Source organism: Canis aureus, chromosome 9, assembly GCF_053574225.1.
Source record: "Canis aureus isolate CA01 chromosome 9, VMU_Caureus_v.1.0, whole genome shotgun sequence".
NCBI classification, from domain to species: Eukaryota; Metazoa; Chordata; class Mammalia; order Carnivora; family Canidae; genus Canis; species Canis aureus.
The window spans coordinates 28,328,286-28,351,440 of record NC_135619.1 but is presented as its reverse complement, the minus strand read 5'-3'; the positions used below and the strand labels follow the sequence as shown (position 1 = coordinate 28,351,440).

The 23,155-nt window shown below is 33.9% G+C and overlaps 1 pseudogene; it reads right to left on the bottom strand.

Annotated features, from left to right (window-relative positions):
- LOC144319918 (kinesin-like protein KIF2A pseudogene) overlaps positions 1 to 19,717 on the bottom strand; it is a 62,827-nt pseudogene extending 43,110 nt beyond the window's left edge.
- Positions 19,718 to 23,155: the final 3,438 nt, after the last annotated feature.

Below are 23,155 nucleotides of genomic sequence, written 5' to 3'. Positions count from 1 at the left end.
TGCTTCTCTCTCTCTCTCTCTCTCTCCCTCTTGAATAAATAAATAAAATCTTAAAAAAAACACAGCCTTGTTTATATGCCATAATCGATTAATCAAATATAACTAATGAAAGAGATGCCAGAAAGCTTCTCTTGGGTTATATATCGTGTCCTTTTCTCTCTACACAATTTATTTTCATTCATGATATTCATATTGTGTCCCTGAACATACTTAAGTCTAATACTTTATTATACCATGATTAGCTATGTGCTAGGGCTAGAGTAATTAATTCACTGTATTTCTTCACATATTTCTTCACATTTTGCTTATATTTGAGTGACAATATTAGGAATCTTTTTTTTTTTTTTTTTTTGGTGTATGAAGTACCCCAAAGGTATAGAGACCAGAGGAACTGACATTTCCTGAGAAGGTAATTTGAGGCTCTGTGAAGTTGATGTTTGATGAATAGGGTTTCCCAGCTAGATAAGGAAGATGCAGGAGCAAAGGCATGGCATGAAGCAAGAGCAACAGCATGACTGCAAACATGCTAAAGCTCAGCCTACTGTATGCTTCATCTTGCTTCCTACATTGTCACAGACCATTGCATACATAATCCTTTATACCCCACATCATCCAGTTTTACTGGATACAAAATTTTACTACTCTATGTTCACCTGCCCCATCTTCTGTTTAATAAGTACTGGAACCTTCTTTTTAAAGAAAAAAAAATGCCTCATTTTATTTTAATCCATTCTGTGATTTAATTTTTTAACTCCTCTTAAAAGGCGGAAGTAAAGCTATTCAGTTACCAAGAAAATTCAAATTCCTTTCCTTGAGTGGACTACCATCCACATGCTTTTGTGCAGCAAATCTCTCATGACCTGGGAACCACTTCCAGGCATTGAAGTACTTCTGGGATCAAAAGACTCCCTGCCTCCAAAACTCCAAATGCTTCTCTCTTCTTCAGAGTACTTCTGGAATGGGTCACAGATCTACTGCTCTGAATCCCCATAGAGATAGTTAATAACTTCTGTCATTTCCAAAAATTTGATCTCAGAAAGCCCAGATTCACTTAGAACTTTAGTTTCTTGAATTCAGGGCAAAAGGTAGCATCAGCCTTGCCTCTTTCCAAAAGTAAGCAGATGCTCCTAGAGATTGACCATCCACCACAGCATAGCTACTCCTCAGCCTGGGTCAGCAATCTTGGTTTCTGAAGCACCCTACTGAATACCACCATGTCAGCCAGGGTAAGATGAAGTCCATGTTGGTGACAGTGATGGACAGCACAGCCATGGTGTGTCTCTCAGACAGCTGCAGCTGCTGCCACAGAACTATTAAGTTCCCAGTTGTTGCTTTATTGTGATTATTTTTTTCTCTTTAGTTCAGTTTCAGAAACTGACATTTTAACTATGCCTCTCATCCAAGCACATTGAATAGAATTATAATTTAAGCTATTTCTTTAAATAAAGCATTGAATAAAAAAAAACCAACAACACTTAAACATCACTTAAGGAGTCAAATCATAAGCTGGTAATTTTAAATACGATTTATGGCTATATTCGAGTTCTCATTTTTGTCCAAGAGAGAAATGGGCATCGTACGTGGCTACATGGTTTGATTGCAAAGATTAACTAATGTTTGTTATCTGTGGTAATTCATACTTTTCACAGCAGTCCTTTCCAAATCGTAATTCCAGAAAAAATTGTTATCTAATAATAAGCATATTAATTGGCATTCTGTTTAATGAATGGATTAATGGGTAGCATTATGTAGCTAAGTAAGGATAAAGGATTCTCATACTTTATCATCTATTTTTGATCACATACACTGCTATTTTGTTTATTACAGCATCTGAAAAGTCCTCAAGACTATTAATTTTGTTCAACTCAACAGTTGCTAAGCTCATGTGATCTTGGAAATCATTTTGACTTTCCAAAGTCCTTTTTGACTTCAAAAAACAAAGTTGGGAAGCTCAACTCTACTACTTTTTACTATCCACATCCCACAGAGTCTGTGGCTTTTAAGAAAAACTTCTATTTTCTCTTACCTATGAAATTTATTTTTCCTGTTTCCACAATTCTTAACTCTTGAAATTTTTCTTTTCATGCACTATTATTTTGTAAAGCACCATCTTGTTACTTATCAAAAGTAGCTTACTTGGAGCCTATAATTTTTTAAATTATATAGAATAAGATACAGTTGCTTTCAATTTTTGTGTTTAACAAATTTTAATGCAATATTTCACTGCTCTCTAGCCAATTGCTGATATATAAATAATTGTATTTGGATGAGGGACATAGCAGTTTTTGGCTTAACTCCACTTTGTGTTGTTGTTGTTTTTGGTAGATAATCTTATTTAGGTAAAAGATATGTAGTAACATTATGTTACTACACTTCTGTTCAGGCATAGTGGAATGTTCAAACTTCAAAAGCAATCTGCCTCTTTAGTAGATGCCAGATATGATTCAGTCCTGTAGCTCTTTAATTGTGTCTACTAGTGTTCACTTATAGTAGTGTTGTGTACTGCTCCTTTTCTTCTCTTTTTGGCTGGGTACAGTGTACTTTATTGATGATATATGACAAGGGAGGGCTCCCCAAGCCCTTCAATGTGTTGAGGGATAATGAGTTGGGGCAAAGACTCTTCAGCAGCTAAGGGTCTCTGTCTTCTTCTTGCTCTCGCTGTGGCTGGTAGTCCAGGGGTTTCTTTCTCCTGGCCATGCAGACAGTAAGGTTCACCACCCAGTTGCTGCAGCCAAATTCATTGTCATAACAATGACATTTCCTAATGAGCTTGACAAAGAGGTCATTGAGGGCAATGCAGCCCCAGCATCAAAGATGGGAGAGTGGGTGTCACTTTGAAGTCACATGATGCAACATGGTCCTCAGTGCAGCCCAGGATGCCTTTCAGAGGGCCCTCAGATACCTGCTTTACCATTTTCTTGATGTCATCTTATTTGGTAGCTTTCTCTGGGTGGTAGGTCAGATCCAAGACTGACACTTTGGGGGCAGAGGGAGAATACTAAAGGCATGACAGTGAGCTTCTCATTCAGCTCAGAGATGACCTTGCTTATAGTCTTGGCAGTGCCAGTAGAAGCAGGGATGATGTTCTGGACTGTCCCAGGGCCATCATGCTACACTTTCTAGAGGGGCTGTCCATGGTCTTCTAGGTGGCAGTGATGGCATGGACAGTCATCATGAGCCTCTCCAAGATGCTCAGTTGTCATGGATGACCTTGGCCAGAAGGACCAAGCAGTTGGTGGTGCAGTAGACATTGCTGACAATCTTGAAGGTATTGTCATACTTTTCATGGTTCACATACATCACAAACATGGGGGAATCAGCAAAAGGGGCAGAGATAATGACTCCCTTGGCCCCACCTTTCAAGTAAGCTCCAGCCTTCTCCATAGTGGTGAAGATTTCAGTGGATTCCACCACATACTCATTTGATATTGGCAGGATCCCACTTCTGGAGGATGGAGATGGGCTTTCCATTAATGACAGGTTTCTTGTTCTCAGCCTTGACTATGCCATGGAATTTGCTGTGGGTGGAATCATACTGGAACATGTAGACCATGTACATGAGGTCAAACAAGTGTCATTGATGGCAAAAATTTCCGCTTGGCCAGAGTTAAAACCAGCCCTGGTGACCAGGCACTGAATATGGCCAAATTCATTTACTTTTACCTTCTCCATTGTGTCTCAGGGATACAGCTAGTACTGTACCAGAAGTTGCAGTTGTCTGTCGAAGGGGGAGAAGCAGACAGCCTGGTCTTTTTCTTCTTATCTCTGTGTTTATTTTCTTTCACTTATCTTTCATAGTTATCAAAATTATGTTCACTAACTTCCACAGATTGCTTTAAACCTCTGTTGATTTTTTTTATCGTGCAAGAGTTTGTTCGCTTGTTATAATTCTACTTATTTATTTATGCTTTTATTGACTATAGTTTTGGAGTCATATCCCTGAAATCACTGTGGAGACCAATGCCATAAAGCTTTTATCCAATGTACGTGTAAAAAAAATTCATTCTTTTGCATGTGGATATCTAGTTTTCCCAACAGCATTTGTTGGAGAGATGATACTTTCCTCATTTTGTATTCTTGGCCTCCTTGTTGAAAATCAGTTGACCTGAGATGCCTGGGTGGCTCAGTGGTTTAGCGCCTGCTTTCAACGCAGGACATGATCCTGGAGAACCAGTATCGAGTCCTACATCTGGCTCCCTGCATGGACCCTGCTTCTGCCTCTGCCTGTCTCTCTGCCTCTCTCTCTCTCTCTGTGTGTGTCTCTCATGAATAAATAATTTTTAAAGTGTTTGTACAATTGCCATTTATTAAAAAGAAAAAAAAGAAAATCAGTTGACCAAATAAATGTGAGTAGATTTCTAGGCTCTCAATTCAGTTCCACTGATCTATATGTCTATATTTATGCTAGCAACATACTGTTTTACTTACTGTAGCTTTGTAATATATTCTGAAATCAAGAAATGTGATGCCTCCAGCTTTGGTCTTATTTCTCAAGATGGTTTTGAGTATTTGAGGTCTTCTGTGGTTCTGTATACATTTTAGGATCGTTTTCACTACTTCTTTCCAAAACACTAGTGGGTTTTGATAATATTGCATTGAATCTGTAGGTTGCTTTGGGTAGTATGGACATTTTAACAATATTAAATCTCCTAATCCACAAACATGGCATGTCTTTCCATTTGTTTGTGTCTTCTATAATTTCTTCCATCAGTGTTTTGTAGTTTTCAGCATACAAGTTTTTCATGTCCTTGGTGAAAACACTTGTAAATCATATACCTGATAAGGGGTTAATATCAGAAATATATAAGAAACTACTATTACTCAATAACAAAAAATTAATTTATTAACCAATTTAAAAATGGACAAAGGAACTGAATAGGCATTTCTCCAAAGAAGGCATACAAATAATCAAAAGGTATATGAAAAGATGCTCAACATCAATAATCAACAGGGAAATGGAAATAAAAACTATAATAAGACATCACCTCATACCTGTTAGGATGACTATTTTTTTTTAAAGCTAAATATAACAAGTGTCGGTGAGAAGGTGGAGAATTGAAAATGTTTCACACTGTTGATAAGAATGAAAAACGGTGTAGTAACTATGAAAAATCATATGAAGTGTTCTCAAAAAATTATACATAATACTACCATATGATCAGCAATCTCACTTCAAAGCATTCATCCAAAAGAACTGAAACTATATCTTAAAGAGATATCTGGATAACCATGTTCATTGCAGCATTATTCACTATAGCCATAATGTGGAAAAACATATTTCCATCAACAGATGAATGCATGAAGAAAATGCGGCATATATACACATATGATGGAATATTATTCAGCCTTTAAAAAGAGGAAATTCTACCATTTGTGACAACCCAGATGAACCTGGAGGACATCATGCTATGTGAAATAAGCCAATCACAGAAAGACAAATACTGTATGATTCCACTTACATGAAGCATATAAAATAGTCAAACTCAAAGTTGCAAAAAATATAATAACAGTTGCCAGGGTCTGCGGGGTGAGTGAAGTGGTCAGTTTTTATTCAATGGTATACAGTTTTAGTTTATGCATAAAATATAAGTTCTAGAGATCTGTTATATAACAGAGTGTCCATAATTAGCAATATGGTATTGTGCACTTCAAAATTTAAGAGAGTAAGTCTCACATTAAGTATTTAAAAAGAAAGATCTTGAGGGGGGGGCACACAGAAAACTTTGGAAGATGTTGGATAGATCTGTTACCTTGATTGCGGTAATGGTAGCATATATATTAACATATGTACAAAACCATAAAATTGTACACATCAAATATATGCAGTTCTTTATAAACTATACTTCAATAAGCTGTTTAAAAATGAGAAAGAGCAAAGATGCCTACGCTCACTTATCTCACTTATATTTGGCCTTACAATGAATCAGGTAAAAGAAATAATAAGCATCAAAATTGTTTTGTTTTGCAACTGATATGATTGCTTACATAGAAAATCCTAGGGAGTCTACAAAACAACTTTGTGTAGTAATACAGCACTTTTGAAATATTAGTAGATACAAAAATCAATTATAATTTTATATACTGGCAATAAAAATTGCAAAATGAAAGTTAAAACAGTTCCAATATAATAGTATCAAACCCCAAAACATTCATAAAATCCTGTACACTAAAAACAACAAAATATTACTGATAAAATTAAAGACTCAAATAAATTGTGAGATATACAAATTTTATGAATCAGAAAATTCAATTTTATTATTATTTCAATCCACCTTAAACTGATTTCTACATTCAGTGCAATCACAATCTCAATGCCAGCAGGCATATTTGCAGAAACAGTCAAACTGATCTTAAAATTTATATGGAAATTCAACGGACTTATAATATTCAAAATCATCCTGAAAAAGAAGAGGATTTACATTACTTAATTTCAAGATCTAATATAATCATGTGGAGTAACCAGAACTTTTCAGATATTCATGGTGAGTACACAATATGGTACAACCACTGTGGGAAAATGTTTCATACTTTTATATAAAACTAACTATTCACCCTTCCTAAAGCACAGAAATTCTACACCAGGATATTTACTCAAAAGAAGTAAAAACTTGTCTACTAGAAGACATGGTTTTAGGAGATTAATCACAATATTGAAAAACTAGAATTGCCCACATGGATATAACTAAGTGAATGGTTAAATAAATTATGATATATTCATGCAATGAAATTTTATTCAGCAATAAAATATAGAATATTATTGATTTATGCAATATAGGATGAATTTCAAAAGTACTATGCTGAGCAAAAAACGCTAGACACTAAAGGCTCCACACTGTATAATCCATTCATATAAATTTCCAGAGCAGATAACACTAATATATGGTAGAAAAAATCAGAATGGTGGTTGTTCCATGATGTTAGGAGTAGAGATTGACAAGAAAGAGGCAAGAGAAGATTTTCTGGGATGTGGTTTATATTGTATATCTTTTTTTAAAAGATAGTATTTATTTATTCATGAGAGGTAGAGACATAGACAGAGGGAAAAGCAGGCTCCTTACAGGGACCCCAATGTGGGACTTGATCCCAGAACCCTGGGATCATGACCAGAGCTGAAGGCAGATGCTCAACCACAGAGCCACCCAGGTGCTTCTGTATTGTACATCTTAAAAGTATTTTTTATAGGGTGCCTGGGTGGCTCAGTCAGTTAAGTGTCTTGATTGTTGATTTCAGCCCAGTTCATAATCTCAGGCTCAAGAGATCAAGCCCTGTATCTGGATCCATGCTGAGCATGGAGTCTGCTTAAGATTCTCTCTCTCTCTGCCCCAACCAAGTTGCACATTTTCTCTCTCTCTCTCTCTCTCTCTCTCTCAAAAAAAAAGTTTTTTTTTTATTACATAGGTATATGCACTTGTCAAGTGTCACCAAATTATTTAATATACTAAAATACTTTTATATACTAATTTCATTGTATGTCATTGCAAGTCAATTTTAACTCAAAGGAAAAAAACCTGTGAACAAATATTAAATTCTAGTTAATGGTACTCATGGTGAAGTTATTTAAGAAAATGTGTACTGATACCTGAACCATTTGAAATTCATTAAAAAATAAGATGGTTTGATAGATGAATAAAGGAATAATTAATGGATAGATAAATGATAAAGCAAAATAAAATAATAATGATGATAGTATTTAGGTGGTGGATATATGCTGTATATGGATGTTAACTATAAAACTTTTTTCAACGTTTCTTAATGTTATATGTTTTCATAGTAAAATGTTGCAAAAAGTATAACCTGACTTGAACAATATATTATATGCTTAACATGTTTAAAATAAAACGAGACCTACAGTTAAGTTTAAAATCCTTAGGAAGAAAATACAAGACATATTATCTATAATAATTAGAGATTTTCTAAACAATCCATAAAAGTGGAAATCATAGGAGAAAATATTAATACATTTAATTTTAAAAATGCTTGAGGCACCTGGGTGGCTCAGTCAGTTAAGCAGTTGTCTCTTGATTTCAGCTTTCTGGGTCCTGGAATCGAGCCCCATGGTGGACTACCCACTCAGCAGGGAGTCTACTTGAGGATTCTCTCTCTCCATCCCCCTTTGCCCCTTTCCCTGTTTATGTACTCCCTCTCTCTCAAATAAATCTTTAAAAAAATAAAAAAAGATAATTTGCTGAGAAAGTATTATAAAGAACGTAAAGCATCAATCTACAAAGAAGAAAATATTTAACTAATATAATAGATATTCAAAATTCATAAGTTCATAAGTAAATCAAATATCAATATGAAGAAAATACCCCAAAAGAAAAAATAGATAAAATAAGATCAATTATTTAACAGAAGAGGGAATAGAAATAGAAAATAATTCTTTTTTTTTTTAAGATTTTATTTATTTACATCAGAGAAAGAGAGAAAGTATAGGAGAGAGCGCACAAGAAGGGGGGAAGGGCACAGGGAGAGGGAGGAGTAGACTCCTTATTGAGCAAGGAGCCCAATGCGGGACTTGATTCCAGGCCCCTGGATCTTGACCTGGGCAAAAGGCAGATACTTAGCCTACTGAGCCATCCAGGCACCCTGGACAGTTCAGTTTTAAAAAGAAGTTGCAGAATACAATACATACTGTCTTGTAACATTATAATAAAGTTCAGTCAAAAAGAATTAACATTTTAAAAGTGAAGAGAAAGATACAAAGGTAGAGGCTAAGGGAGAAGCATATAGGAGGTATCTTCAGGTGTTATTAGTTTTTTACTTCTTAACTGAGTATATATATATATATATATATATATATTTTTTAAAGATTTTATTTATTTATTCATCACACACACACACACACACACACACACACACACACACACACACTCCATGCAGGGAGCCTGATGTGGGACTTGATCTTGGGTCTCCTGGATCAGGCCCTGGGCTGAAGACGGCGCTAAACCACTGAGCCACCCGGGCTGCCCCTTAATTGAGTATATTTTGTAATTGAATTTATCCTTATGCTTCATAATGTACTCAGATATCACATTTATTCTTTTGTATGAATCGTATATAACACGAATATGGCACAAACACTCCAGTGCTTATCTACCTTAGTACCTCTTTTTCTAAAATGGGGATGTTGATTATTTGAGACCTTAACTAATTCAGAGGAATACTGATTTCAACAGGAAGTAGATGTCATTAAGTCTGTTATCTAGAAATTCAGGTTTTAGAGTCAAATACACTTGAGTTTGAATATTTAAATTTAGATTTCCTAACTGTGGGACCAGAGCGAATTACTTAAGATATTTGATCCTCATTTTTCTGATTTCTTCACTGACCTCCCAAAGATGTTATTTAAGAGTTAAGTGAATAATTTCATATAAAGCACTGAGCTTTCTGATTGGCACCTAGTAGGTACTCAGTAAGTAAACATTCTATATGACCAGTATTGCAAGCAGTGTAATTATTACCTTTAATGACCACGAGATTGGGACTTTCTACTACTAGTACAAACTAGAAGAGTGACTTACATTGAATGACTTTGAAAGGCTCACAGTTTGTGATATTTTCTAGGTGGGCAAAATGTAAAAGTAAAGCAGTTTAACAAAAATGTTAATTTATTAGCAAAGGTAGCAACATATCCTCAACTGTTATTTAATCAATGTGTGATCATTAGTTCTTCTTGACATTTTCTTTCTTTCTTTCATTTTCTTTCTACTGTTATTAACCTAACTTCTTACAACTAAAGCATTTAAAAGAGCTAGGATAAAATGAAAATTAAGTACTGTAATTAATTTGTGTTTGGTTACCAATTTTTAGAAAATAATATTACATCTTATAAATTGAATGCAATATACATTATTTAACGTCCAGTTAAATACTTAAACAATTTTCATTAAATTGTCCATCAGCATTCTCCGCTTGCATTTTCTTTGTTATTTGAATTTTATACCAACAATATACTTACTTGCAAGATTGTTTTTATGGATCTTTATACTTGAAAATATTCAATATCCTATATTATGCTAATTGCATTATGTAATTAAAAAGTAGACTTACTTTTTGTTCCTACTTCCTTTTTAAAACAAATTTATTAACGTATAAGGCATAGCCTACATATTATACAATTCACCCATTTTAAGTGGAAAAATCAATAGCTTTTTAATAAATTTAAAGACCTAAGCTACCATCATTACAATACAGTTTTAAAACCTATCAACCCAAAATATCCCTTATGACCTTTTGCAATCAGTGCTCATTCCTATCTTCAGTACTGGCAACCATTAATCTACTTTTCTTTATAGGTTTTCTTACAGATTTACTTTTCTTAGACATTTCCAATAAAACAGAATCATATAATATGAAGTCTTTTGTGCCTGGGTTCTTTCACTTAGCATAATGCCTTGAGGCTTATTCTTATAGCAACTATCAGTAGTTTCTTCCTTTCTATTGTTGAAGAATATATCATTATTTGAATATTTTATATTTTATTTTTTTAATTCTCCAGGTGATAGGCATTTGGACTGTTTCCAGTTTGGCACTATTAAAAATAATGCTACTACAAACATTTGCTCACAAGTTTTTGTCAGGATATAAGTTTTATCCTTTAGGGTAGATACCCAGAAGTAGAATTGTCAGGTCATGAGTTAAATTGATAATTATATAAGAAAGAATACACAATTGTGCTGTTTTGCATTACTACCATCAATGTAATAATTATTGAAAGAGTCTAATTAAATTTTTTTTCAATCCAGTTGATTCTCCTCCATCTTTTCAATCTTGTGAATAACAAAAAATAGTAAGAATAACATTCCTCCCTTATCCCATTATTTTATATTACATTTGGAAACCCTGAAGGTTTCCTTTTTACTTCAAATACTAATTTTAGTGGCCTACAGTTTTCTTGGTTTTTTTTTATATAAGTGTTAACCCACTAGGATGTACACTCCATGTAGAACAGGTCACATGTCTGTTTGATCACTATGGTACACTTAGGCCAAAGTCTGGCACAAAGGCACTCAAGAGAGTTATTGAACATACATAAGAAAAACTCATTTGTTTAAGTGTGTTATTCTTCTCTTGTATCATGTCAGTCTTAGAATTTACCTATAGGGTATATTTCCTATGCACTCCTCAGTTAAATGCAAGGTTTAGGTAGTGAGAGATGAACTTAGCTATGGACCACTAAAGGTCAGATTTTACCATCATTTGACAAAATATGTCAAATAGCACAGGTTGTCTCTTCCCTATCAATGTTCATTCTGATTATCACCTTCTTGAAAAGTGCTGGCAAACTATTTTATTCATTTTTATAATAATATGCCTTTGAATGTGTGCTTTTTCATATAATAGTACATTTTCCCTATTTTACTGAGGCATTATATCATGTATTATCTATTTACAGCCAGTTTTAAATATATCCCTCCATTTTTGTGTATCACTAGGTATCTAAAAATTTCCTTGGCTATAGCAATCACTTCATTTAGCAGGAGAAAATAAAAGGAAGCATCATTCTATCCTTTGCTTCATTTTATCCTTTGCTTCATTTTTAGAAAATATTTTATTTATTTATTCATGAGAGACATAGAGACAGAGGCAGAGACATAGGCAGAGAGAGAAGCAGGCCCCATGCAGGGAGCCCAATGTGGGACTCAATCTCAGGACTCCAGGATCACACGGTGGGCTGAAGGCAGATGCGCTGAACCGCTAAGCTACCCAGGTGTCCCATCTAAACTTTACTTCAATAGAAGTTTTATGTACTAAACTTAGAAAAACCTAATTAAGGCATTGATAAATAAAATTTCTACCTGAACAAAGAATTTATTAATAGCATATGAAGATTGCTAGGTTACAGAGTTAGATTTCTGCTTCTTAGGTGATTGTTTTTGCTGTGCCTATACTGCCCCTCGATATAATGGCAGCTTTACTGTAGAAAAATTCAGAGACTTTTTCATGCTTCGGTGCTCGATAAGTATTAGGATATAAAATGGCCCTTTGAAACTTTGAAGCATTACATTTTAAAAGCCATCATGTTGTATAATATATTAAGAGGAATAAAATTATCCATGAAGGGGAAATGTTAAATTAGGGAACAATATCACAGATTATCCATAAATTTGGATATGCTTTACTCAGGATAAAATATATCTCTTTTTTTGTCCACATTCTGCAATATCCAAGACATGATTAAGAGTGGTACATGTATTCTGACCACATTCTGATTTTACCTGAACAACAGTATATTTTGACATCTTTTGTTATACAACAATGGTTATACTTTAGGACTAAATAAACATTTTAAACAATGCCAAAATATCAATAAAGTTTTAAAGCAAAGCCTTTTATTAATTGGCTAAATAAATTGGAGGCAAATGGAAATTTTATATGTACTTATGGTAAACATAGAGTGTGCCACATATACTTTGCACTTAAACATATGCAATAAGCCTAAATCACACTGTGAGCCCACTTAATACATGTTTTGTACTTTTTTGTTTTGTACTTTTTAGAAACGAAGTATATCAGTGGGGATGTGCATGGGGGCTATAATGTATCTACTGTACATTTGTTGCCTTAGAGGATCAGCCATTTTATTTGAGAGGGTAAGGAAGCAACAGAGAGAAGAACCTACTTCAATGTCCATATCTTCAGTCCTGCCCCAGATGATAAGTATTCATCCTGCCCGTGTTTAACTCAGGTGTGAAAAACTAACGTGCTTTAATGAAATATGAGAAGTGATACGTGTCACTTCTTGTTAGAAATTTTAAGAAACATAATCTGATTGACTATTACTCCTTTGCTCTCTTCTTAGAAAACTATATCCTGCGGCCCCAAACTATTTCACCATTCTGGACAATGGGTAGCAGACACACAGTGTGGGAAAGGGACATACTTCTGGTTTTGAAGACCACTGAGATTTTATTTTTCTTATTTGTTAAAAGATTTATGTATTTGAGAAAGAGGAGAGAGAATATGAGCAGGGGGAGGGGCAGAGAGGGAAAGAGAGGAAGAAAGAATCTTAAGTAGACTCCATACTGAGTGTGAAGCCCATGAGCAGCTTGATCTCTTGACCTGACCTGAAAATGCTAAACCTACTGAGGCACCCAGGTGCCCCAATGAGAAAACCACTAAGATTTTATAATTCTTACTGCAAAACAACTAGAGACATCCAAACAAATGCAATTAATGTGAAATATATAAATAATCATTATCAGTACTTTATGTTTTATAACTTTTTTAAATGTCAAAAGAAACATGTTTATAGCAATAGATTAAAGCAACATAGATAAGCCTATGTTTTACCCTAAGATAAATGTGATTATTTCTTTTCTTTATCCCCAATTTACTCAAAAGCAAACTCAGAATTCTTCTTTCCAAATAGATGATATATAAATACAACTATGTGCATATACACAGGGTATTTATTTACCCAACATTATACCATATTCTTTATGTTGAGCTTTTCCCTATTTCTGTGTTTAAAGGTATATATATGATTTATGAAATATTCACAGGTCTCACCTTTGGGTCTTCCTATCAAGAACATAAGCACATTTCTATGAAATGTGAATTCATATTTATCTGGGCAATCATGTATACATAGATTCATATTTAAATATATTGGAATACATGCAGACTTTCCGATAAAATTGCACATATTTTGCAATCTCCAAAGATCAGAATGTCATCATATATTTAATAAAATGACAGAATAATTTTCTTATAGGGGAGCCCGTGTGGCTCAGTTGGTTGATCGAAACTTTTGGTTTCGGCTCAGGTTAGGATCTCGAGGTCATGAGGTTGAGCCCTGTGTTGGACTCTGCACCCAGCTCAGAGTCTGTTTGTCTCTCTCCCTCTGCTCCTCCTCCTACTTGCCCCCTCCTCTCTTTTTTCCCTAAAATAAATAAATAAAATATTTTAAAGAAAGAATGATTTTCTTTTTTTTAATTTTTATTTATTTATGAGAGAGAGAGAGAGAGAGAGAGAGACAAGGCAGAGGGAGAAGCAGGCTCCATGCACTGGGAGCCCAACGTGGGATTGGGTTCCGGGTCTCCAGGATCGCGCCCTGAGCCAAAGGCAGGCGCTAAACCACTGCACCACCCAGGGATCCCTTTTTAATTTTTTTTTTATTTTTATTGAAAGAATGATTTTCTTATCATCTTTGGGTGGCATTTTCTTCTTAAATTATAATTTTATTCCTTCTATAAAATTATGAGTAAGAACTACAGAGAATATGAAGCATGTACTCTTCCCTACCATTGTTTAGCAAAAAGTATACAAAAGTGTTGAAATTTGAAATAAGTTGCATTTCAAAAGAAAAATAAAGGATGGAGTAGAAAGCAAAAGATAATTTTTATACTGACTAAAAATTATACCCTTTTACAGAAAACATTTCAGTTGAAACTGTCACATAGAGAAAAATTCACCAGCAATGCAAAGCAGAGAGATCTAGATTAAAAATAACTTCTATTCATTTATCTTAGAGAAAGTGAGAGTGTTAAGAGAATGGGATGAGTTATTGAGAGCACCAATTAAAAAGCTCAAGTCAAATCCAGAAACTGGATTACAATGGCTTGGCATGGAAGATAAAGGAAAGCCTTTAAAAACAAACAGGAATATAATAATAAAGATGAAATTCTAAAATTACATGAATCAAACACTTTAAAAACATGATATATTAAGCAATATTACAGCTTGTTTGCAATCAGAATGTACAAATGCCCACAATTAATAAAACTATTAAGACTATTTAAAGGCTGATCTTTAAGTCACTCCAGAAACAAACTCACAACTGAAAAGGGAAGGCCTTATTATTTAGAAGATGAATCCAAATGCATATTTACTTAATTCCCATTAACTTTGTTTTGAAGCAAAATCATTTTTTTCATTTTAGCAGTAAAATGATCATTAGAAGGATAGAAACATATTTATTCCTGTATTTGAGGGATGCCATTATTCATTTGTAAAAGCTCAAAAATAATGTCCAAAGGAGAGATAACAACTGAACTGCATGTTTATTTTCCTGTCAGCAAATATTGATATTAATTTTGTGGGATCTTCTAGAATTACTCTAAATGATGACAATTCTGGCTTAGAAATTTCAAATCACAGCAACAGACATATGTAAATTAGTTGATAAACTACCTGCCATATACATATTACATAGACAGTAAATGAGAGGTATTTTTTACAACTACTTAAATTATCAAACACTTTAGAGTCACGCACAGGTATAAATAAGAAAGAACACTGGAAAAGGAAGAGCAAGTAACTCTTTGTGGGGTTTTCAGTTAAACAAGTTTGCTTTCACTACCTCTATAATAAACTCACTAGTTCAAAGCACTGCCCCATCATCACCACCCTAGGTGTCTATCTTTGGCTGAGGAGTAATAGGATTTCAAGAACACTCAAGGAACTAACATTGTAGTTGCAGGCTTCATCCTAAGACGGCCAAGATACCATCACAGCATCATAAAAAAATTGGTGGCTCCAAAAAATGAATATACTTGAGTATGGCAGTACAGAAGACACTGAAGTTGAAGACGATAGTGATTAGGAAGGCTCTAGACATACGTGGGAAACTCAGAGCCTCTGCTGGATCAAAGAAATCAAAGAAGTATCTCAGATGCAGAAGCTTCTAGGATCTAATTAGTACATTCTACAGCAATGGAAAAGATATGTCATCTACTTCATCTTTTCACTGCCAAATCCTCAGTTCCCTTCTATCTATGCTGCTTGATAGAATTCACACAGAACACAAGTCCTTTGGGTCCTCATTGAAGTGCTCCCATTTCCACTTCTTGGCCAGTGGTGTGGCTCTTTTAGAATCATCAGCTTGTCATGACAAATATCTTTCCTCTAAGTCCAATACAAGTTCTGAGATTGAAGATAGATAGTTCTGAGAATTCTAAGATAGACTAGATTCCAAATGGGCTCTGTCTAGAAATAAGCAAAGCTTCTAAAAGAAATTATTGTCTTACCTACAAGATATGAGAAAAGTTTCTCCAATTTGCCAAACATGCTCCATACTTTTTTCTCTGGTGTGCTTCTTCATTCTTGTCTTTGGATAGCCCTTTTCCAAAATAAGCATGATTAAATTCCCAGTTAACCTTCAATATTGTGTTTATCCTGATTTCAACAATGAGTTGCTCTTTTTAAAATTTTGTACTTTCTTTCCTAAGTCTGATATTGCTTCACTCTATCAAGTTTTATTTTGATTATTGTGGATTCTGTGTGCATCAATCAACTCTGAAATTTTTATGGAAAATCTATCTCATAACTTTACATTTCTTTTCCATATAATTCTTTAGTGCTAGAAAATCACATGGTGACAGAGTAACTATTCAGTAAACATCTCTTTGGGTGGTAGTGGGAGAGGGTGTGACAACCTTACTTCTAATAAAATAGATGTTTCTGATTAACTTAGTGTACCTTCTGTCTTAGGTAGTTAGCTCTGTAATTCTGTTCCAGGCTTGAATCCTACTCTGGCTACTTTAACTCTGGCCTTTGTCACATGATATGAGCCATCTTCTCAGACTCCAGCCTGACCTTGAGTAACACCTAAACCAGCTGTCTACACGGCTTGTATCTGGCCTGCCTTTGATCGACCCCCAGCTACTTACATGTCATGCCTTACAATATCTCCTTTCTACACCTGTCATCCTCTCTGGCTGTGCCAAGAATTTGCAGCATGATTTTCCCACCAGTTTCCAAAATGTGTGATAAGTTATGACCTGATATATTAATCCACTTTTCTTTTGATTAAATTGCCTCAGCTCATTTAATGTTCTTCATAGTTCACAATTTCTAATTGTGAACAGAATTTCCAATTATTTTTCTTTTTTCCTAAAAGATCTGGTATAGTGACGGCTTTGTGTGATCCAACTTGTCAACTTAAAATTAAGTGAGATCAGAGATCATATGGTGTTCAGCAACTAGAATGCTTCATTTAACATTCTTATATTTTATATTTTCCAAATCATTAATCTGGCTTAAAATTAGGTTCCTGATTCTTCCCACCTGCCTCATACAGCCTTCAGTATCCAATCACACTCTACCAAATATATATAGCAGTTGCTCTGTTAGGGTTTATGGAATTGACTGAATTGATATATTTATCTTTTTGTAGAACTATACACAGTAATGATGAAGAGTTCATGCTCTGCTTATAAACTATGTGGTGTGATCCCTTACCAGCAATTTATTTTTTGTAACTTTATTTTTTTATATGAGTGTAGTTGACTCATAGTGCTACATTAGTTTCTGGTCTACACCATGCAATATAGTGCTTCAACATCACTCTATGTTATGCTATTCTCACCACAAGTCTATCTGTCACCATCCAGGACTATTACAATATTATCGACTATTCCCTATACTGTATATTTCATCTCTGTGACTTGTTCATTTCATAACCAGAAGCCTGTATCTCTCACTCCCCTTCACCTATTTGGCCCAACCTCCCAGCCTCCTCTTTCTTCTGGTAACCATCAGTTTGTTCTCTGAACTTGTATAAGCCTGCTTCTGCTTTTTGTTTGTTTATTCATTTGCTTTGTTTTTTTAGATTCCAGAAGTAAATGAAATCATATAGTATTTGCCATCCCACTCTTACTTAAACTCTGTACGCTAGTTTATCAACTGAAAACTGGGCATAAAACTAATAATACCATCTGCCACAAGGAGTTGTTGTATGTATTAGAATGAATTTTTATTCACATTTGCTGGAGAGGGAGGAGGTCAATGTTGTATGTAGAGAGACTAGTTAGTGTAGATTACTATTATCTAGACTAGATAAGTATTGATTGTATGTGTAAAAATTAATGGTAGATGTGAGAAGCAGGTGAACACAGGACATAATTTGAAGGTAGAGCCAACAGGATTTTCTGAGGGAGCAGATGAGGGGATGTGATAAAAAGATAAGGATGAGAATGATACTAAGTTTTTGGCCTGAACATTTGGAGTACAGTGTTTTCATTTATCAAGATAAAGAAGACTGTGACAGTTTAGATAAAAGAGGGAAAAGGGATGTGCTGGCAAATAATAGGACTTTAGTGTTAATATGTTAAGTTTGAGATATATTTTGGCCAATAATCTGGTTACCTAACAGTATGGTAACATCTCCAGGACAACAAAAATTTCAATAAACCCTGAAGAAAGGCATTGTTAAATTCATACTTTCTGTTTAATGTTTATCAATGAGCTTCAGAGAGATGTCCTAAGAAGAATGATGTTCAAGTTTAAATCCAGAGTTTCAATGAAGTCTAGAATATTAACTTTTTGCCTCTTTGACTATAATATCTTGATGTTTAGTAATTTAGTAATTGTGAGAAACATCACATGGCCTTACCCAATTGTTATGAAATATTTTTCTTCAATTCCACATACTTGCGGTTCCTATCAAATTGATCTCATGTTTATTACAACCAATATATAATTTTCATGATTTACATTTTCCATTTAAATCCGTGTTTATGAGGTATATTAGCCTGTGGTTCTCTTTTTTAATGGAGTCTATTTGGTTTTTGTATCAGGGTAATGCTGGCCTCAGAATGAATTTGGAAGTTTCCTTCTTTTTCTATTTTTTGGAATAATTTGAAATGAATAGGTATTAATTCCTCTTTAAATGTTTGGTAGAAGTTGCCTGTTTAGGCATCTGGGCCAGGACTTCTGTTTTTTGGCAGTTTTTTGGTTACTGGTTCAATTTCTTTGCTGGTTATCAGTCTGCTCAAGTTTTCTATTTCTTCCTTTTTCAGTTTTGGTAGTTTATATGTGTCTGGAATTTATCCATTTCTTCCAGGTTGTCCACTTCGTTGGCATATAGTTTTTCATAATATTCTCTTATAATTGTTTGTATTTCTGCGGGGTTGGTTATTTTTCATCTTTCATTTGTGATTTTTTTTTAATTTGAGTCTTTCTCTTTTCATTTTGATAAGTCTCAGGCTAGAGTTTTATAAATTTTATTATTTTTAACAAAGAACCAGCTCCTGGTTTCATTGATATTCTGTTGGGTTTTTAGATTATTTATTTCTGCTCTAATCTTTAGTATTTCCTTTCTTTTCCTGACAGTAGGCTTTGTTTGTTGTTCTTTTTCTAGCTGCTCTAGGTAAGGATAGGTTCTTTATTTGAGATTTTATTTGCCTTTATTGCTATGTATTTCCCTCTTAGGACTATTTTTGCTGCATCTGAAAGGTTTTGGGCCATTGTGTTTTTATTTTCATGTATTTTTTTTTTTTAATTTCTTCTTGGATCTTCTGGCTGACTCACTCATTGTTTAGTAGCATGTTGTTTAGCCTCTAGTACTCGTGGTCTTTCCGAATTTTTTCTTATAATTGACTTCTGTTTTCATAGCATTGTGGTCAGAAAAGGTGCATGGTATGATTCCAGTCTTTTTGTACTTGTTGAGGGCTGATTTGTGACCTAGTATGTGATCTATTCTGGAGAATGTCCCATGTGCACTTGAAAAGGTGTATTCTGTTGTTGTTTTAGGATAGGATGTTCTGAATATATCTCTTAAATCCATCTGGCCCAGTGAGTCATTTAAGGACATTGTTTCTTTGTTGATCTTCTGTTTACATGATCTATCCATTGCTGTAAGTGGGGTGTAAAAGCCCACTAAAATTATTGTATTATTTTCAATTAATTCTTAGTAGTTGTTTTATATATTTGGGTTCTCTTATTTTGGGTGCATATTTAAAATTGTTATACCTTCTTGTTCGACTGTCCCCATTATTGTGAGATAGAGCCCTTTTTTGTCTCTTGTTACAATCTCTGTTTTAAAGTCTAGTTTGTCAAGTATTGCTACTCCAGCTTTCTTTTGAAAGTACTACTCACTTTCAATCTGTAGGTGTCTTTAGGTCTAAAAGGAGTCAATTGTAGCATATAAATGGGTCCTCTTTTTTAATCCATTCTGACACCCCATGTCTTTTGAACATTAGTCCATTTACATTCAAAGTAATTATTGATAGAAATGTATTTAGTGCCTTTTTATTACTTGTTTTATCTTTGTTTCTGGAGATTTCTCTTTTCCTTTCTTGGCTTTGACACTTTTGGTATCTCTTTTGCAAAGTATTCGCTATATTTCTTGCAGGGATGGTTTAGTGGTCATGAACTCCTTCAGTTTTTGTTTGTGTAGTAAACTCTTGATGTCTCCTATTCTAAATGATAGCTTTGCTGGATAGAGTACTCTTAGCTGGAGAAGAATAGCACTTTGAATATATCATGCTACTCTCTTCTGGTTTGCCTTGGGTCCTACTTTAATATCTTATCATGTTAATATTAATTTCCAGTTTTTAATAGGCATTTGATCCCTTTAAGTAATCTTTTTTTCCTCTCATATATTTTCTGTTTAATTCTTAAAAAGGGAAAACAAAATTTTGTATTGCTTCCTGATCAAGTTAATTCTATATAGCCAATAAACTGTGTGTTTAGTTTTAAATTAATTTAAAATAAGTAGAACATAATGCATTTTCCATGCACTAAAAACATGAGTAATAAAAATCATAAAAGGACAATTTTTTTTGTATTGGAAGAAAATTTTTGGTAAGGGTTTTGCTACTTGTGATGGATTTTTTTAAAATTGAATTATCTTCTGAGGAAGTAAAATTCATATTATATAGATAGAAGTGATGGGAAGATCTTATCCTTATTTAGGTTTCATAGGCCCTAAATCTAAGTGGTAGAAAAGAACTTAAGAAAGAGAAAATGCTAATGAAGTCATAATTTTAGTAATGAGAAATCCTCAGTATCAAGTTTATAGTGACAATTTCCATCAAAATATTTATTTTGTGTTGCCTCTGACTCAATTTAAGAGCTCACTCTCCTAGATATCAACAAACATATGTACAATTCTGCAGCCAACGTCAGACACCTCAGGCAAAGTAAAGCAGAGATATTGGGGCAAATCCACTGAAGAACAATTTAAATGATTAAAGAGACTGATGTGTACTCAGGTAGAAAACTTTAAAAAAATTTTAAAAAGAGTCTGGCCTGGCCAAAAATGAGAAGAAAACAGAATCATTGAACTCTAGAACTAGAAGAACTTCCTAGCTTTCTTATCCAGTTCCACCACTTGAGAGACAAGGAGATAGTCTCACCAGAGTTATGTAATCTGCCCAAAGCCAATTAGTCAGTGAAGAGTACAAGTAGATACTTAAAAATTAGGTTAATATCCATAAATAGGCATCTTGTGCAATAAACTATGTTAAGATACAGAACTAAAACTAAGAAGGAGGAGGCAGGCTTGTGGAAAAAGTCTTTCAAAAATATATTAAAGCATTAAATATTAGCTGAGTAATAGACCCAAATTTCTAAAGAATAAGCATTTTTAAATTATAAAGCTTAAACCACAAAATTGAGGGTCAGAAAAGAGGCCCATAGTAATAGATTTAACGATTCACACACAGACTCTCTCTCTCTCTCTCTCGCTCTCTCTCTCTCTCTCTCTCTCTCTATATATATATATATATATATATATCTCTCAAAACAAACTCCTAGTGAGAACACAGACTATTTTAAAATAAAGGCATGCCTATTATTATGTAGGGTATAAAGAAATCTACCTTGATAATGTACACTTAGAAAAATTACAATGGTGATTAACTCCATTTCTACCCATCTCAGTCTTTATCTTGAAGTAGGGATGGACTACCCACCTCCCCTACCTATTTCTTCCCAGAAGAATTTAAGAATCTTACATACTTTTTTTAATCTCTATGTTCACAATTAATTGTGTAGTATATAGTATTGAGTACAGTTTAATAAATATTTTGTAATGGGAAATATGAGTCTAATGTTCAAGATAGACAGTATGACTTTTATTCACATTTGCAGGAAATTAAGGATTGTGTCAACACAGACCTGTAACTCCAGAGATGGAGGTGTATATCTTGGTCAGAGCTAGGACACAGAGATGGAAAATAGACCCAGCATATATAGCAATTTTCTGAAGAAAAGTTTAAAAAGTTGCAGAAAAGAATGTATCACTGGGGTGCTTGGGTGATTCAGGTGGTTAAGCATCTGGCTCGTGATTTTGGCTCAGGTCACAATCTCCGGGTCCTGTGAAAATTGTGCCCCAAGTCAGGCTCTCCACTGGTCATGGAGCCTGCTTGATTCTCTCAATCTCTTTTTCTCTCTCTTTCTTTCTCTCTCTCTCTCCTGTCTCCCACCCCTGTCCTCTCTCTCTCTCTGTCTCCCACTCTAAAAAAATAAATAAATAAAAATAATGTATCACTATTTCTAGAAGCTGCATCTGAATAACTGAGATACATTTTGTTACTTTATTAAAAGCAAATGATGAATATTGGCTATAAAGGGATATATTAGTTATAACCCTATGATCACTTTAAAATCTGACAGTGGCATTAGTAATAGAAAGGCAGGATTTTTATTTGCTCCCATTTTTTTACATATAGAGTTATAAGTAGACAGTGTAAGTTTGGCTCTAACCATATATGAAAAGATGGTAGCCAGGGATGTCTCTACACAAATATATGTATATATCAAATGTGTGACATATAACACATTCAGTTTTTATTTTAAATATCTTGCATCCTTCTCCTATTTTTCTCCTTCCAAATTATACATTGCTGTAGGAATGTATTATTTCTATTCAAAATATATATATTAAACAGCATAGGGGCAAACAATTTCCAAAATTTCATAAGATCAATGAGGTGATGCCAGATTTTAAGCTTTTGAAAATTAAGTGCAGATCTTTTTAGCATATTTCTATTTCCAATATCAATATGGATACAATGTTCAATCATTTCATGTTCAACTCTCAAAACTTTTCAATACAAACTCCTTATAAAGCTTTCATTTGGTAAAAATTTGAAAGTTAGACATGGTATATTATATATTACCTAATTATATTTTAATATACTACTTGGGCCTGATTTGAAAACATGCAGTATAGATGACTAGGTGTGATTTGAGATAGATTTTAAAAATGTAAGTTGTTCCTATGGTAGCTATTTTCTTCATTCTTGTCTTTGATAAACTTAAAATATTAAGTAGACCAATATGGAGGCAACTTATTAATGTGGAATTTAATAACTGAAAAACAGGAATTTAATAACTGAGTGAACTTTCTTGTTTGTTTTTTTTAATTACTTCTTAAGCAATTATAGTTAGTAAAAATGAATTCATTTGAATGAATTTATATAAA